The following is a 13,917-nucleotide window of genomic DNA, read 5'->3' as shown; positions in this document are numbered from 1 at the left end:
CCGGTCAAGGGCATGTACCTTGGTTGCGGGCACATCCCCAGTGGGGGATGTGCAGGAGGCAGCTGATTGATGTTTCTCTCTCATCGATGTTTCTGACTCTCTATCCCTCTCCCTTCCTCTCTGTAAAGAATCAATAAAGTATATTTTGAAAAAAAAATTTTTTTTAAAAAAATCTTCCACATCTCCAATTTATTTCTAAACATATGGAATATAGTTGTGATAACTTTTAATGTCCTTCTTGATAAATCTAATATTCCGTTTCAATTATTGGTTAATTTCATTATCAGCTGTATTTTACTGCTTCATTGATTTTTGAAAGCCTGGTGTTTCTGACTCTGATTTTGATGGTTAGATGCTGAATATTTTGTTGTTGTTTGTTTTTTGACTATTTTTGTATTCTTGTAAATATTGTTGACTTATTTCTGGGTTGTTAAGTTACATGGAGGCAGTTTTATGCTTTTGGGTTTTATATCTATGTTGTATTAGCTTAGTCCTGAGCCTAATTGCTCCCTACAACTTAGGCAAGACTTTCTGGAGTATTTACCCAATGCCTCAATGAAGAAGTCTTTCTAATCTGGCTGGTGGGGACAGGCACTATTCCAAGTGCCAGGCAATGTTCTTATTCTTTCAGACATCCCTTCTCCCTCAACACAGGTAGTTTCCTCACATGCATTGCTGATCAGCACCCTGATGAATACTTGAGGGACCTCTGCAGATCTCTGGGGTCTTCTTGTGCAGCTCCCTCCTCTCCAGGTGTCTGTCTTTCAAACTCTTGCCCCTTTGCTCTCCCCTGACTCTCAGTTCTATCTTTTCTCAACTCAGGGAGTCTGTTAGACTTGTAGTGGGGGAAAGAAATATTTTTCCCTCTACATTTCAAGGTTCTCCAGCTGGGGCCCTACAAATTAGATCCACAAGAGACAGATTGACAAGAGAAAAACAAACAGAAGTTCAGTAACATGTGCATCACACATACACATAGCAAAACTCTGATGAGTAACTCGAAGGAAAAGTTAGAGCTCAGGCTCACATAGCAGCTTAACAGAAGAACAAAACTTTTTAGAGAAGTGACAAGACAAAGGGAAGGTAAATATATGGGGAACTAATGGAAGATAAGGGCTAATTAGTAAGGTTTGTTGTGTAGATTCCTTTGGTGGGGTCTCTGGGATGTAAGATTAACTTTTGTTCTTCCTGGTAGAGATGGGAGTGGGGATACCTTTATAAATTTATGTCCTGCTTATAGGCAGATTGGGGAGGGCAGATAGTGTTTCTTGTATCGGCTTCCTCTGAACTGCCTTTAGCTCAAAATGATCCTATGCCATAGTGGTATGTTTTTGGGTGGCATATTCTGCCAGACTCCACCTGGATTCTCACTCTCTGCTTCACAGCATGGTAACACTCTCTAGGCTGTACCTGGGCACTCATAAACTCACTTCATTTGTTTGCCATCTCTTAGGGATCACAGTCCTTCATTGCCAGATATTCTGTATCTCCCAAACCATTATTTTATATATTTTGTCTGTTTTCTTTGTTCCACTTGTCTCAGGTCATAAGGCAAATCCAGCTCCACCTTGTCCAGAAATAGAAGTCTTTGTAGAACTTACTTTATTTATTTTTATTTATTTTCCTGTCACTTTGACAAACTATTTTATTTATGAAAATCTGAAGCAGCCCAGTGGCATGGCTCAGTGGTTGAGCATCAACCTATGAAGAGGAGATCATGGTTCAATTCCCAGTCAGGGCATATGTCCCAATTGCAGACTCAATCCTCATTGTGGGGTGTGCAGGAGGCAGCCAATCAGTGATTCTCTCTCATCATTGATGTTTTTATTTCTCTCTCCCTCTCCCTTCCTCTCTGAAATCAATAAAAAATATTTTTTTAAATATGAAACAATACAAAACTCAGAAGCTGCACTTAGGTGCAATAAGCATGGATATGATGTTCAGCAACACTAGTCCTTTCCATAAATTGAATAATATTTAAGTTTGACAGTATAATAATCCTTAAGGCACAAATCATCAATTTTCAATACTGCCCTGTATATTGTTAAATAAGCAAGGCTAGGAGGATCAAGATGCTGGCATAGGTAAAAGCAGTACTCACCTCATCCCACAACCACATCAAAATTACAACTAAAATATAGAACAATCATCATTCAGAACTGCCTGAAATCTGACTGAAGGGAAGTCCTACAACTAGGAATTTAAAGAAGCCACATTGAGACTGGTAGGAGATGCAGAGCCATGAAACGGATTGGTCCCAAACCCATGTGTGGTGCTTTTTAATTAGGAGAGATATCTTGGCTGCAGGGGGTCCCTTTGAGAAGTGAGGGGTTCCAGCCCCATATCAGCCCAGGATTCCAGTGTTGGGAAGAGAAGTCCCCATAACTTTGGGATGTAAAAACCAGGGGGGATTGTGGATGAGTGACACAGAGGCTGCTGAAGTCCCAGGCAGTTCCTCTTAAAGGGCCTGCACACAGACTTATTCAGACTCACTCCCTCTGAGCTCCAGCAATTGGGCAGCAGCTTCAAAGGAACCAGGGACATATGGGGAAGTACTAAATTGTCTGGCATCATGGCAAGAACTGGAGGGTGAGGTGAGAGACAGCTTTCTACCAGACAAAAGTGCTGCAAGAGGTCATTGTTCCTTTGTTGAGACCTCCCCACTACAGAGTGGACAGGTAGGCACCATATCTGAGTCTCCATCAACCTGGCTCACACTGTTTGCCCCACCCAACTTGCAGGCTCATCCAAGTTGTTTGCAGTGGCTTTTCCATATGAATGGCTTGTTCTGGCTCATGCTTCAGACTTTCTTAAAATCTCTCAAACAAGCAGCTGGCCTCAGTGTGCCTTATACATCTTGCTAAGTGGCCCCAGGCCAGGCACTAGCAGCAGCCTGCCTTGGTTCACAGGTTGGCCTCTCCTTGGTACCTCTAAGCCCAACACAAGTGGCAACTATCTGCAGATCACTCTGTTGCTTATGCTGGGTGGCCCCAGGCAGGGTACAGGCAGTAGCTGACTCTGTACCTCACGGGAGGCCCCAGAGCCAACATACCCAGTGGTCAGTTTCAGACCACACCAGATTGCAATCCTACCACATCCACTATATCCATGAGTGACACACTCAAGGGTAGACTCAGGGAGTACCAAAGCCCCACTGAAGCAAGTCCTACTTCATAAGATTGGCTCCTGCACAGCAGCTGGTCCTCACAGCTGACTGGCCTGGAGGTGACACCCTTTCAGCTCAGGTGATTGGGGAGGCTGAGCCGCTGGGCCCTATAGGACACCTACTACACAAGGCCACTCTACCAATTCTAGGAGACATAATATCCCAGGAGACACGCTCTACCTAATACATAGAAATCAACAGGAAAGCAGCCAAAATGAGGAGTTAAAAAAACATGTTTCAAATGAAAGAACAGTAGAAATATCCAGAAAAAGAACTAAATGAAAGCAAGCAAACTACCAGAGTTCAAAACAATGGTTATAAGGGTGCTCATGAAACTTAGTGAGAATGTCAAGAAACTTACTGAGAAGTGAAAGAACTTAGTGATAACATCAACAACATAAAAAGGACCAGTCAGAAATGAAGGATACACTAACTGAAATAAAAATACAATTTACAGGGAACAATAGTAGAGTAGAGGATGCCGAGAATCAAATCAGTGATTTGGAATATGAGGAAGCAAAAAACACCCAATCAGAACAGCAAAGAGAAAAAGAACCCCAAAATATGAAGATACTGTAAGGATCCTCTGAGACAACTTCAAGCATCCCAACATTCGTATCATGGGTGTGCCGGAAAGAAAAGAGAGGGAGCAAGAAATTGAAAACCTATTTGAGAAAATAACAGAAAATTTCCCTTACCTGGTGAAAGAAATAGACATACAAGTCCAGGAAGCACATAGAGTCCCAAACAAGATGAACCCAAAGAGGCCCACACCAAGACATATAATAATTAAAATGCCCAAGGTAAAAGACAAGAGAGAATCTTAAAAGCAGCAAGAGAAAAGCAATTAGTTACCATACGACTGTCACCTGATTTATCAACAGAAACTTTGCAGGCCAGAGGGAGTAGCAAGGAATATTCAAAGTGATGATAACCAAGATTACTCTACCCTGCAAAACTATCATTTAGAATTGAAGGTCAAATAAAGAGCTTCCCAGACAAGAAAAAGCGAAAGGAGTTAATTACCACCAAACCAGTATTATATGAAATGTTAAAGGGTCTTCTTTAAGAAGAAGAAAAATAAATAAAAAATATGAACTATAAAATGGCAATAAATACATATCTATCAACAATCTAATCTAAAAATAAACAAACAAGCAGAACAGAAACAGACTCATAGATACAGAGAACATTTTGACAGTTAACAGATGGGAAGGGGATTGAGAGGATGGGTGAAAAAGGTGAAGGGATTTAGAAGCACAAATTAGTAATTATAGCATAGTCATGGAGGTATAAAGTACAGCATAGAGAATATAGTCAATAATATTCTAATATCTATATATTGTTTCAGATGGGGATGAAATATTTTGGGATGATCACTTAATAAGTTTTACAATATCTAATCACTATGTTATACACCTGAAACTAATATAATATTTTTTGTCAATTGTAACTGAAAAAAAATGATGTAAGAAAATAAGCAAGGCTAGAATGAGTTATAGAGTTTTTGTTTTTAAGGATATATTGCATGAGCCCAACTGGCATGGCTCAGTGGTTGAGCATTGACCTAAGAACCAGGAGGTCATGGTTCAATTTCTGGTCAGGACACATGCCTGGGTTGGGGGTTCAATCCCCAGTAGGGGGCATGCAGGAGGACCCAATCAATGATTCTCTTTTATCATTGATGTTTCTATCTCTCTCTCCCTCTCCCTCCCTGAAATCAATAATAATAATAAAAAAAAATATATTATATGAGATGGCAATTACATGAAGTGATCTGAATAAAGGTACATAAACTTAAAAAACACACACATTTTACATAGGTCCAAAGTTTCATTAAGATAACTAGATTCTCTAGCAAGGGTGGGGAACGTCCAGACCATGGTTTGTAGAAGGCCCATGAAATCATTTGGTCTGGCCCTGCCAAGGCATTAGGAGTCAGCTAATTAAATGTTTGACCAAATGTCAAACATTTTTAAAATATATTTTATTGATTTTTTTACAGAGAGGAAGGGGGAGGGATAGAGAGTTAGAAACATCAATGAGAGAGAAACATCGATCAGCTGCCTCCTACACAACTCCTACTGGGGATGTGCCCGAAACCAAGGTACATGCCCTTGACCGGAATCGAACCTGGGACCTTTCAGTCCGCAGGCCGATGCTCTATATCCACTGAGCCAAACCGGTTAGGGCTCAAACATTTTTTTTAAGTTGATAATTTTATATGGCCCATGAATGATGTTATAAATATCCGAATGACCCTTGACAAAAAAAAAGGTTCCCCATGCCTGCTCTAGAGGATAAAGAGGTGGCTTTTCCCAGTTTACTCTATTCATAAGTTATTATTCAATTTGCAATAAGCTTATGCTATAACTAGCTATCTTCATTTAAACACTCTTGCCTAGAAGAGGATTGCAAATCTGTTAATATTAGAGCCAGCAGGGGGGGAACTTTTTTAAATAGTTTTTTTAAATTTATTGATTTGAGAGAAAGAGAGGAAGGGGGAGAGGGAGAGGGAGAGGGGGAGAGAGAGAGAGAGAGAGAGAGAGAGAGAGAGAGAGAGAGAGAAACATCAACTTGTTTTGTTATTCCACTCATCCATGCAGTCATTGGTTGACTCTTCTATGTGCCCTGACTGCGGATCGAACCTTGGGGTATTGGGATAATGCGCTAACCAACTGAGCTACCTTTCCAGGGCATGAGGAACTTGACATTAAAAATCTCGGTCAAGCCCAGCCAGCGTGGCTCAGTGGTTAAGCATTGATCTGTGAGCCAAAGGGTCACGGTTCGATGCCTGGTCAGGGCATATGCCCAGGTTGTGGGCTCAATCCCCAGTGGGGGACATGTAGGAGGTGGCCAATCAATGATTCTCTCTTGTCATTGATGTTTCTATCTCTCTCTCTCGCTCTCTTCCTCTCTGAAATCAAGAAGATATATTAAATAAATAAATAAATAAATCTAGGTCAAACCCTGGCTTGTGTGGTTGGAGAATTGGCCTGCACACCAAAGGGGCATGGGTTCAATTTTCAGTCAAGGACATGTGCCTGGGTTTCGGGTTCGCTCCCCACCCTGGTTTGGGGCAAGTGCGGGAGGCAATCAGTTGATGTGACTTTCTTACATTGATGTTTCTTTCTCTTCCCTGCTTCCTCCCTCCCTTTCACTCTCTTTGAAAAGCAATTGAAAAAAATATCTTCAGGTGAGGATTAACAACAACAACAAAAATCTAGGTCAAGAACCTATAAGATAGGAAAAAATCTATAAAATGGATCTCATTAGAAAACTGAGGTACAGGGACTTAGATCAAAACTATTTCGAAGAGTTTGTGAGTTTTAAGGTAGTAATATCTTTTCAGAGAGTATAGCATGTGAAGAACCCACCAACACTGTATAAAGAGTAGAAGTTCTTTTGACTACAGTAGGAAGGACAGTATAAAAATATTTACAAAAAAAAGGTTCAGGCCCTAGCTGGTTTGGCTCAGTGGATAGAGCGTTGGTCTGTGGACTGAAGGATCCTGGGTTTGATTCCAGTCAAGGGCACATGCCTGGGTTGCAGGCTCAATCCCCAGTCAGGGCACATGCCTGGGTTGCGGGAGGCAGCAGATCAATGATTCTCTCTCATCATTGATGTTTCTCTCTCTCTCTCTCTCCCTCTCCTTTCCTCTCTGAAATCAATAAATAAATATTATTTTTTTAAAAAGGTTCAGAATAAAGGAATATTTATAGGATGTTAAACATTAATCTGCAACCATATGAGGCTCCTTTGAGTTCCCAAAACCTTTGCTTTCTTCTTTTGTTCTTGCTCATGTTTTTCTGTTGCTCCTCCCTGGTCTAGAGACCAGGTTGTTTGTAAATTTTCTTGTGGAAGCCAGCTCTGTTTACATGCTCATTCAGAGGTTTATTTTCTTTAGATTGTCCCCATGGCTTCAGCTTTCCTTTGTGTGGCTCATAGTTGAGGGGATGAGACATTTGCTTTGAGATCAAACACTGGTTTCCCATTGGAGACAGGAGTCTGTGCTGCTTCAACGGTCAACTTGACTAGAGCAATAAGTGCAGCAGAATCTCCCTTTGTGGTCATTAACTTGTTTGTCCCAAGCATAGCCTGGTCTTGTGGTGTATTCCTAGATATGGTCACATGTGGAGACTTTCTGGCAGAGTCGTGGTCAGTGAAGGCTTATACTCATTATCTTCAGTAGCAGCTGAAAACCTGAGATTCGTTTAATTGCCGAGGGAGTGGGTCGCTTGACTGACCCCTTCACACACAAGGTACTCCCATCTGCAGTGCCCGGCCCGGCTTTGTAAGCCAGAAGTACAAGTCAGAGAGAGTCTTCCTTGGAGATCATCTGGAGTTGCCACCACTTCCTTGGTGACAGACTGATTCTCCAGTTTGTTAAGTAAACTGTGTTGTTCAAATGTTTCTTTTTTTCACTTAATATATTGATTAATGGACTCCATTTTCTTTCTTTCTTTTTTTAATATTTTATTGATTTTTTACAGAGAGGAAGGGAGAGAGATAGAGAGTTAGAAACATCGATGAGAGAGAAACATCGATCAGCTGCCTCCTGCACATCTCCCACTGGGGATGTGCCCGCAACCCAGGTACATGCCCTTGACCGGAATCGAACCTGGGACCCTTCAGTCTGCAGGCCGACGCTCTATCCACTGAGCCAAACCGGTTTCGGCAAGGACTCCATTTTCTTAAAACGAGCTTCATGAAGCTTCTTAAAGTTTGGAGTAGTGCTTGAAACTCTTATTTTTTCCAGCTTTGAAAACCCATCTATGTAGACAGACATTTTTCTTTCTGAAGGTACCTTTGACTCTTCATTACCATTCACTCCACTTTCTCCTGAGGACACTGCATTCTCATCTCTTTGGCTCTCATCTTCCTGCTTTTCTTGATTCTGGGATGCAGTAGGACCACTTGTTTTTGTTTTTTTGTTCGTTTTTTATTTTTCATATATATATTTTTTATTGATTTCAGAAAGAAAGGGGGAGAGAGAGAGAGAAGGAGAGAGAGAGAGAGAAAGAGAAACATCAATGATTACAGAGAATCGTTGATCAGCTGCCTCATGCACACCCCACACTGGAGATAGAGCCGCAACCTGGGCATGTGCCCTGACTACGATCGAACCATGACCTCCTGGTTCATAGGTCAACGCTCAACCACTGGGCCATGCCAGCCTGGCAAGAAACCACTTATTTTTATCTCTGAATGACCCTGCTGGGAGTCAGGATTGCTGTGGACAGTTCTGCACCCTCCTTGGCATGGCCAGCTGGTTCCTCTCAGCTTGTTCCTGCTGCTAATCTGTGTCTCGGTCTCATCACAGAGGATGCAGAAATTTGACTTTCAGCCTGATTTTCATTTTCTTTTCTTGCTTCCTGTTTCAGGTGTGTGTTTTTTTTTTAATTCTTTATTGTTGAAAGTATTACATATGTCCCCTTTCCCCCCCATTGTCAGGTGGGCTTTCAAGGCTTTTAACATGTCTGCTCTCAAGTTAACCTGGAGGCCCAGACTCTTGGCCAAGTTCTGCAGGTCACTGTACTTAAAGGAGTTCAGGTCCTCCAGGGAAGGGATGGTCATCCCGATCTGCAATCCAGGAACTCACTGTGCAGAGCATCCCCCTGCCTCCACTGTGCCACTCAAAACTTTGGCGCCCTCTGTAGAACTTATTTTGAACATACATTTATTGTTTGTCTCCTCCCTCCTGCGTATCAGCTCCAGGAGGGCAGGGATGTTTGTCTGTTCCCCCTGCAGATTCACCATCTTTGGGTGTTTTTTGTTTGTTTGTTTGTTTGTTTGTTTGTTTTTGTTAATCCTCACCCTAGGATATTTTTCCATTGATTTTTTAGAGTGAAAGGGAAGGGGAGATACACACACAGAGAGAAACATCAATGTGATGTGAGAGACAGACAGATTGGTTGACTCCCGCACTACATGCAGGATCGAGCCACTGAGATCGAGCCTGCAACTGAAGTACATGCCCGTGACTGGAATCAAACCTAAGACCCTTCAGTCAGGGGGTGACGTTCTATCCACTGAGCCAAACTGGCGAGGGCAGATTGCCCTTTTTTTTTTTTTTTTTTTTAGATTGCTCATCTTTAAATCAGTGTCTGACACATAGTAGGTACTTGGTAAGTATCCTTAGAATAGATGAATGAGTGGATGAGGTGAGTCCTGCTTTTAAAATATATATATATATATATTTTAATTGATTTTGGAGAGGCAAGGAGAGGGAGAGAGAGATAGAAACATCAATAATGAGAGGGAACCATTGATCGGCTGCCTCCTGCATGCCTCCTACTGGGGATTGAGCCCACAACCTGATCATGTGCCCTTGACTGGAATCAAACCTGGGACCCTTCAGTCCACAGGCCAATGCTCTATCCACTGAGCCAAATCAGCTAGGGTGCTAAGTCCTGTTATTATTTCATTTTATAGATGAGGAAATTGGGGCATAGAGAGGGTCAGTTACCTACAAAGAGAGCCAAACTCAGGCAATCTGACTTCTGAACTCACACTTTTAACCACAAGACAGCTGCAACTCTGCTCAGCATAGACTGTACTGTGTCTCTGACCTTCAACTTCATTCTCTCAAACCTGCTTCCTCCTTGTGCAAGGGATGCATTCTTCCATGGCTGGAAATTCTCATACTCCCAAAAGAGGGTGGAGATTCATTCACTGCTGTAGCCCCAAGGTGCAACGTGTACGCATAGTTGGTACACATTTGCTGAATCAATGAATTAATGGATTACTGAGAGGTGCAGAGACTTGGAGACACTTAGATTATATCCAATAGGATTCTTTGGTTGCCAGCAACGAACCTTATATTCAAACTAAGGACCTTTCTACTTAGGTCCACTATGAAAAATCCCAAGGAAGGACCCCGACTGACCCAGCCTGGGTCCTGTCCTGTCACTGAACCAATCACTGACCAGGGGGTGGGATCACATATGAAATAGCAGTTTCCAATTGGATCATGTGAATAGAGCTGTGGAGGGGGATCAGCAATTCACTTGAAAGGGGGTGGTTCTACTGAGGCTGCTGAGGGTCACATGGGAAGCTTCTCCCACTGGGGATGAGGGAGGAAGTCCTTGCTCTTGGTAAACTCATTGCCAGGCAACCTGAGCTTCCAGGTCATCCACCAGATAATTGTTTGCCTTTCTCCACTATCCACCTCTCAATCATGGCAGATCATGAAACATAAACCTGCTGTTCAAACAAATAAAAAACCCTGCTGTTCCACTGCTACTAGCTCTAGAGTGATTCCCTATATAATGATTCTCTAAATCCTGCTCATAGTTCTGTAAATAGCCCCTTTATTAGAAGTTATCTTACTCAAGTTATTCTAATTTACTGACCCTCCATTTCTTTTTAGGGCTATGATTGATATAGCCAAGTCCACCTCAAGCCAGCAATACACTTAAGAGGTCCACCTAGTAGGCCAGGAGTGCAGCTCTTCAAATATCAGTGGCTCCTATGTGTTTCCACTAAATTCCTCATTGGATACCCCAGTTCTCTATGGCAGTTTTGTTACCATGGAGGGTTGGAGCAAGGTTACAGCAAACCATTAAAGATATCATGGCCACCCAACTCAATCTGCTTTCTCATTTTAGCTGCTTTCTCCAAAATGTGGCCCATACTTGGGGCAAGTCGACATATGGCATGCAAATTATAGCTAATTGGTTATACGTATTCATTTCCACAGGGGAGTACCTCATAAGGGTGTATTCTTAATGTTCAGTCCGGAGGGCTGGGGTATCTGACCTGATCAGACAGATGGCCTATAAAAAATGCCCTATTTCTAATAATGGAGATTTAGCCCTGGCTGGTGTTTCTAAGTGGTTAGAACTTCAGCCTGCATACCGAAGGGTCAAAGATTTGATCCCTGGGAGGCCACCAATCAATGTGTGTGTGTGCAACCTGGGCATGTGCCCTGACCAGGAATCAAACTGTGACCTTCTGGTTCAGAGGTTGATGCTCAACCACTGAGCCACACTGGCCAGGCAATGCATGGTCATTCTTATTTCAATAATCCTCCTTTACCTTTTGTTTCTTTTTTAGCTGAAACCCCCTTTTTAAAAAAATATATTTTATTGATTATTTACAGAGAGGAAGGGAGAGGGATAGAGAGTTAGAAACATCGATGAGAGAGAAACATTGATCAGCTGCCTCCTGCACACCCCTTACTGGGGATGTGCCCGCAACCAAGGTACATGCCCTTGGCCGGAATCGAACCTGGGACCCTTGAGTCCGCAGGCTGACGCTCTATCCACTGAGCAAAACCGGTTACAGCTGGAACCCTTTTTAAAAAAATAAAAAATAAATCCTCACCCAAGGATGAGAGAGAGAGAGAGAGAGAGAGAGAGAGAGAGAGAGAGAGAGAAGATATCCCAGGCTCAGGATTGTTGTGAGGGCCACAGGAGTGTGCGAGGTTTGAGTGGTGCTTGGTAATGAAGTCCCAGAAGGTTTGGGAAGTTCCAGTAGGGCCACTGGGGGACACAGGAAGTTGGCCTGCGGAACCCATGCCCCACCATTGGCTCTATGGCAGTGGTTCTCAACCTGTGGGTCGCGACCCCTTTGGCGGTCGAACAACCTTTTCACAGGGGTCGCCTAAGGCCATCCTGCATATCAGATATTTACATTACAATTCATAACAGTAGCAACATTGCAGTTATGAAGTAGCAACGAAAATAATTTTATGGTTGGGTCACAACATGAGGAACTGTATTTAAAGGGCCAGAAGGTTGAGAACCACTGCTCTATGGCCTCGGATCAACCCATAGGAGCACCCCACACCACCCCAGAGCTTAAGAACTTTCCTTCAACTGCATTTTGTTTCTTCTTTCTTTGTCCCCAAACATTAAACCAGCGACTTTCAGGCCGTGGTGTTCATCAGAAAGGCTTGGGGACTTGTTAATGACAGATTCTTGGACCTGTCTTCAGAGACCCTAAATCCTGGGGACATGGGGGGCTGGGGTGAGTGGGCAGGGATGAAATTTTCACAGAGGGCCTAAGAGGATTCTGACACAGGTAGTCAGCACCCCTCCCCCCTCTTCAGAGTAGCACAGGAAGGAGGCATGAGGTGTAAGCGTCTGAGTCAGACCTCAGTTCAAATCTTAGATCTACCTGCCCTGATGGGTGAGGCCTCTTGGTGAGGGTATTGCCCTCTGAGTCTCAGTTCCCTTGTTTGATGCTGAGGTGACAAGTCCTGCTTCCTAAGCATGGTCTGTATGATTCAGTGATGTAAATCCTGTAAAAGCTCAGTACAGGTCCTGACCCACAGGAAGAGTCAAATCAACAGGACCTTGTACATTGTTGTTATTATTATTAATCATTAGTGTTGTTGCCCTGGTATTGTGTGACCCACTCTCACATCCCCTGTGCCTCGGTTTTCCCACCTGGAAAGGAGGCTTCTGAAGGTCTAAATATCTCAGCATAGGGGAGGCTGTATCCTCTGAAGATTAGCGGGGAAGAGAGGCATGGGGAGGGGGTAATAGTATCTTCCTCAGAGGTCCCAGGGGTCCAGGACAGAGGGTCTGCTAGTGATTCCACAGGAACCTTTGGTGAGGAGGGAGTCAGACACTGGTGATCACATCCTGGGCAGGATCTGAGTATCAGAGGTGGGGGACCAATATCTCTGCCCGCAGGCCCCACTGCCCAAAGATGTCTCTCCTGAGTCAGGACGCAAGAGCAGCCTGTGCCAAAGACTGAGGCCACCCTGCCCTCTAGTGGCCAAATCCTTAGGTTCCAGCATTACATGTGACCTAAGGTTGGGACTTCCCATATCACTATTTGAGTGACAGGAGGATCAGGCCAGAACAGGGACTTGCCCGGTGTCTGGAGAGGTAGGGGGTCTGGACTGAAAAAGACTCCTCTTAAATCTCCTCCAAGAAGCCCCTCCCTGGCACCCTAGGCTGGGCCAGGAGCCTCCCTGTCTCTCTAGGTTGGCTTCCCCAACTCTTGGCTATTGTTGTGTGGTGATGGGTCTGTTACCTCACTGGGCCATGAGCTTAAGGCAGAACCTGGGACACAGAGCCATCAGAAACATCACTTCTGTGTTCTCAGTCTGTCCACTCAGGGCTGGGGACCACAATACTCTACAAACCAGTGAATATGCCATTAACCTCTCCCTTCTTTTTACTTTTTAGCTCCAGACCATCTTCTGGGAAGGTTTCCTTACTACAGCCCCATCCCCAGCCCTTCAGGTTATTCTGGAGCCCATCTTACTCTCTCTCTCTCTCTGCTAGTTGAATGCTGCAGATCTGGACAGTGCAGAGAGTCACAGAGCATAATGAATAATTGATTCATTTATTTAGTAAACAATTTTTGAGCACCTACTATTTTTAAGGCCCTGTTCTAGGCACTGGGAGACAGCAGTGGATGGAACAACAGTTCCTGCCCTCATAAGTGCTGATATTCTAATGAGTGGAGACAGACAATAAATCAAATAACTAAATAGGCCTATAACATGATAACAAACTATGATAAGCATTAAAAGAGAAATAAAGCATTTAAGAGGACAGAGAATTATGGAGGGTGCTATTTTAGTTGAGATTGTCTCTAAGGAGGTAACATCCTATATAATCCTATCTAATAAAAGAGAAACGTGGTAATTAGCTGTATGGCCTCTACCCTTCCCATTGGCTAATCAGTGAGATATGCAAATTAACTGCCAACCAAGATGGCTGCCGGCAGCCAGGCAGCTGACGCGAACAGGGAGGCTTGCTTGCTTCAGTGACAGAGGAAGCCAAGCT

At 43.4% G+C, this 13,917-nt stretch overlaps 1 pseudogene; it reads right to left on the bottom strand.

The window, feature by feature from the left end:
* Positions 1–6,892: 6,892 nt before the first annotated feature.
* LOC102246660 lies at positions 6,893–8,743 on the bottom strand (annotated as a pseudogene).
* Positions 8,744–13,917: the final 5,174 nt, after the last annotated feature.

The sequence above is a fragment of the Myotis brandtii genome, unplaced genomic scaffold, assembly GCF_000412655.1.
Source record: "Myotis brandtii unplaced genomic scaffold, ASM41265v1 scaffold379, whole genome shotgun sequence".
Classification (NCBI taxonomy): domain Eukaryota; kingdom Metazoa; phylum Chordata; class Mammalia; order Chiroptera; family Vespertilionidae; genus Myotis; species Myotis brandtii.
This window is presented reverse-complemented; position numbering and strand designations above follow the sequence as displayed.